The sequence below is a fragment of the Babylonia areolata genome, chromosome 5 (genome assembly GCF_041734735.1).
Source record: "Babylonia areolata isolate BAREFJ2019XMU chromosome 5, ASM4173473v1, whole genome shotgun sequence".
NCBI classification, from domain to species: Eukaryota; Metazoa; Mollusca; class Gastropoda; order Neogastropoda; family Buccinidae; genus Babylonia; species Babylonia areolata.
The window spans coordinates 54,111,444-54,116,443 of record NC_134880.1 but is presented as its reverse complement, the minus strand read 5'-3'; the positions used below and the strand labels follow the sequence as shown (position 1 = coordinate 54,116,443).

Sequence of the window (5,000 nt, the reverse complement as noted above, 5' to 3'; positions counted from 1 at the left end):
TCTACATGAACTGAGAATGAAATTTATTAAACCTAAGTGTTATCAAAATCCATGTCTTTTCAGATTCAATTTACTTATGGCTTCTAAAACTATAAATGTCTTGACAAATGTGATTTTATTTGTCTACAAAACATTGAGGCTACTGAAAATTAGTTCAACTTTACCTTTTGGGTGTATTAAGGTGTTTCATTTGTACACATTTTTGTTTACGTTTGTTCAGAATATACGTTGGTATCATAATTATTATCCGTTTAATGATTATGTAATATCCCCTTCAGAGAGGAACTGTGGCCTATTCTGAATGAAATATTCGCTTCGTATCGTATCTCTCTCTCCCTCTCTCTCTCTCCCTCTCTCTCTCTCTCTCTCTCTCTCTCTCTCTCTCCCTCCCTCCTCTCTCTCTCCCAGTCTGTCTGTCTGTCTGTCTGTCTCTCTCTCTCTCTCTTTCTCTCTCTCTCCCCCCTCTCTGTCTCTCTCTCATCTCTCTCTCTCTCATCTCTCTCTCATCTCTCTCTCTCATCCCTTCCTCCCTCCCTCTCTCTCCCCAGTCTGTCTCTCTCTCTCTCTCTCAGTCTCTCTGTCTCTCTCTCTCTGTCTCTCTGTCTCTCTCTCTCATCTCTCTCTCGCTCTCTATCTCTCTCTCTCTCTCTCTGTCTCTCTGTCTCTCTCTCTCTCTCTCTCATCTCTCTCTATCCCTCCCTCCCTCCTCTCTCTCCCCCAGTCTGTCTCTGCCTGTCTCTCTCTCTCTCTGTCTCTCTGTCTCTCTCTGTCTGTCTCTCTGTCTCTCTCTCTCATCTCTCTCTCTCTATCCCTCCCTCTCTCCTCTCTCTCCCCCAGTCTGTCTGTCTGTCTGTCTGTCTGTCTCTCTCTCTGTCTCTGTCTCTCTCTCTCCCTCTCTCTCTCTCTCATCTCTCTGTCTCTCTATCCCTCCCTCCTCTCTCTCCCCCAGTCTGTCTGTCTCTCTCTCTCTCTGTGTCTCTCTCTCTCTCTGACTCTCTCTCTCCCTCTCTCTCTCTCTCTCTCTGTCTCTCTATCCCTCCCTCCCTCCTCTCTCTCTCTCCCAGTCTGTCTGTCTCTCTCTCTCTCTCTCTCTCTCTCTCTCATCTCTCTGTCTCTCTATCCCTCCCTCCCTCCTCTCTCTCTCCCCGCCCCCCTCTCTCTCTCTCTCACCCTCCCTCCCTCCCTTCTCTCTCTCCTTCTGTCTGTCTATCTGCCTGTCTGTCTCTCACTCTGTGTGTGTGTGTGTGTGTGTGTGTGTGTGTGTGTGTGTGTGTGGAAATCATTCCACTAACTCTCCAACCACAAAGGAAGGCAGCAAACCAGAACATACGCACTGAAAGCGTCCGGTGGATTTATGTAAAACACAAATCCTTGAACCCTCTATCAGAACCATGAACCATTCGCTGCCAAGGCCGTGTGGGCGTAGCCTTCTATAAAAACATGGTGCTGGACACACAGTCTGCGATTACCTTTGACCAGTCCAGCCATTATCTGTCTGGTCAGCGCCGATCCCTCCCCTTATCTTGCTGGTCATCTGTTTGGGAGACAGCGTTCCGTGTCCGCTTTGTCCAATCATGAAGGTGGTGCTGGTGTTGTTTTGCCTTGTTCTGGCTGCTGTGGTAATGTTCACTGAAGGTAAGGCTTTGGAGTTGTTGTTGTTTTAATCAATATTTTGTTGTTTGTGGTCTGGTTCGTGAAAAGAGAGTAGCTGAACCCAGCATCATACTTTGGATAGAAAATTTCCTTTTGGTTAAAAAAAAAATAAATAAATAGATAAATAAATGAGTGAATAGATAAATAAAGAAGAAGACGAAGAAGAAAATAGCAATACAAGTATTGTTTTTATTTGTGTGTGTGTGTATGTATGTGTGCATGTGCATCTTAGTGTGTGTGTGTGTGTGTGTGTGTTTACATTCTTATGCGCACTTCTGCATGTAGGAGTGCGTCGGGTGTGTGTTTGTGTGTGTGTGTGTGTGTGTGTGTGTGTGTGTGTGTGTGTGTGTGTGTGTGTGTCCTTGCGTGCCTGCTTGTCTGCATGCTTGTGCTTCCGTGCATATATGCATGCAAGCTTGCAGGCTCGTGCTCATAATGCGTTCGTGTGCACGTGTATGTGTGTTTTCAGCTGAAGGGGACACGCCCTCCTCATCCTCATCCTCCGAAGCCTGTGTGGATATGCTGCCCAACTGCCGCGACTACGACCCAGAGAGCTGTGATTACGACTACGCCTTCATGCAGCAGAACTGCCGGAAACATTGCGACATGTGTCCAGAGATTCATCACTAGATGACTGCCAAGGAGCAGACCTTCATCAGACGTTTTGCGAGCAGTCGAAAGACGCATAGCCATGGTTTTGGGGAAAATTAGAGCTCTACCTTGTAAAAAATAGTAATTCAAAAATAAATAATAATAAAATTACCTCTTCACTGGTTCCAATATAATATCCACCCTGCCAGATTGCGTTTGTCCACCACTGTAATCTACCTTTGTAAACGACCATCCCTCATTTGGGAATTAAAAACTAGACATAAGATAAAACACCGTGTAAACGCCCACCTTCCACTACGAAAATTAAAAATGAATGCAAAAAACTATCATAAAAAAAAAATCCCGTAGCAGTTATAGTCAGTCCTGGCTCCAGCTAACTCATCTATCCAGATCCAGAACTAATGATAAATCAGTTTGCTGGTTGTAATCGTAGTATTACGTTTACAAAGCAGGGCAGATTGAGATCTTGAGAAGAAGAATGAAAAGAACGCCTGCACAAGATGCTGATGTGTCAATAACAACAAAAAGCAGAGTGAAATCACGGCGGCGCATTGTCTCCTTTCAGTAGCTGCTTTACTCTCATTTGCGACCCAGCCAGTGCTGTGTGGTGACTGGATTTGTTATGGATGCTTTTATAGCGCCTATCCTCGGTCGGAGATCAAGCTCTAAGCGCTTTCCAAACACGGGGCCATTTGCACAACAGGCTGCCTACCTGGGTAGAGCCGACTGACGGCTGCCATTGGGCTCTCATCATTCGTTTCCTGTGTCATTCAATTATAGTTCAGGCACGCAGACATACACACTCAGACATGTATCATTTTACGTGTATGACCGTTTTGTTTATTTACCCCGCCATGTAGGCAGCCACACTCCGTTTTCAGCAGGTGCATGCTGGGTATGTTCTTGCTTCCATAACCCACCGAACGCTGACATGGATCACAGGATCTTTAACGAGCGTATTTAATTTTCTGCGTGCGTATGCACACGAAGGGGGTTCAGGCACTAGCACTATTATGTTGACCTGGGAGATCGGAAAAATCTCCACCCTTTATCCATTATCCGCTGTCCCGAGATTCGAACCCGGGACCCTCAGATTGAAAGTCCAACGCTTTAACCACTCGGAAGCTGTGCCCGTCTGGTGAAACTATGTAAGGGAATGGGCTCCCACAGAGGGTAAAGTACCCAGTATAACCCCCCCCCCCCCTTCACCCCCTCCCCCCCCCCCCCCCCCTTGTGCAAAGAAAGTGGGGTTGGTAGTGTCCAGTATCCCCTATAGTCCTCCTACTCCTTTCCTAACCCTACGTTGCATGAGGTGATCTTTGCAGCACCAAGTATGCTTAGAGCTAAGAACGTTCTTAAGTATATGGAGCTGAACGTGGAGTCAGGAACATTCCTAGCGATAAGCAAAGTTACCGCTGCTGTGTTCGCTCATACAGCCCGCCCCTGGTCCGCTGCAGGAAGATCCGCGCCGTCCAGGTCAGACACACTGCAGGAAGATCCGCGCCGTCCAGGTCAGACACACTGCAGGAAGATCCGCGCCGTCCAGGTCAGACACACTGCAGGAAGATCCGCGCCGTCCAGGTCAGACACACTGCAGGAAGATCCGCGCCGTCCAGGTCAGACACACTGCAGGAAGATCCGCGCCGTCCAGGTTAGACACACTGCAGGAAGATCCGCGCCGTCCAGGTCAGACACACTGCAGGAAGATCCGCGCCGTCCAGGTCAGACACACTGCAGGAAGATCCGCGCCGTCCAGGTTAGACACACTGCAGGAAGATCCGCGCCGTCCAGGTCAGACACACTGCAGGAAGATCCGCGCCGTCCAGGTTAGACACACTGCAGGAAGATCCGCGCCGTCCAGGTTAGACACACTGCAGGCAGATCCGCGCCGTCCAGGTTAGACACACTGCAGGAAGATCCGCGCCGTCCAGGTTAGACACACTGCAGGAAGATCCGCGCCGTCCAGGTTAGACACACTGCAGGCAACGCCTGACAACTGCAAACATCGTGACCTGTGTGCAGAGAAAAGGAAATAAAAAAAAATTAAAAAGAAAAGACAAATAGTGAGGAAGAGAGAGGTGGAGAGAGATAGAGGGAGGACATAGTGAGAGAGACTGAGAGAGAGAGAGACAGAGACAGCTCGGAGACAGAGACAGAGGACATAGAGAGAGACAGACAGACAGAGACAGGCGACATAGAGAGTGAGAGAGACAGACAGAGACACAGACAGAGAGACAGAGGACACAGAGAGTGAGAGAGATTGAGGGAGAAAGAGACAGACAGACAGACAGACAGAGACAGAGATCGAGAGATCGATAAAAAGACAAGTATTAATAGGAAGGAGCGAAATAGAGAAAGAGACAGAGGCAGACACAGAGAGAGAGAGACAGAAACTGAGAGAAACTTTGTCATGAATGGAGAGACAGACAGGGAGAGACAGAGAGTGAGAGAAGAGAAGATCCAGAGACAGACACTACCTGTGAATTTGACAGGTGGATATGGAGAGTAACTCCACTGTTCTAAGCCCTGTTCGGTAGCAGGAGTTGTTCCCCTTGCTCCCTGTTTCTCGTCATTTCCGACATAATCATTATGAATAATTTGTGACCATGTGTTTGTGCTTCGTTTTTCCCATCGTTGCTATTAAAATTCATGGAAGTGATACAGCTCTGAAGAAATTTTCCGATCAAAACGCAATGAAATTCCCGAAAGGTTTAAAACTATGAAGCTTTCGTTCA

General features: G+C 47.8%; 1 long non-coding RNA gene across 1 annotated transcript; it reads left to right on the top strand.

The window, feature by feature from the left end:
• The first annotated feature begins 1,383 nt into the window (after positions 1-1,383).
• On the top strand, positions 1,384-2,358 carry LOC143282535 (uncharacterized). The gene is made up of 2 exons (XR_013055272.1): positions 1,384-1,635; positions 2,123-2,358. It is a non-coding gene; the product is annotated as an uncharacterized LOC143282535 (long non-coding RNA).
• Positions 2,359-5,000: the final 2,642 nt, after the last annotated feature.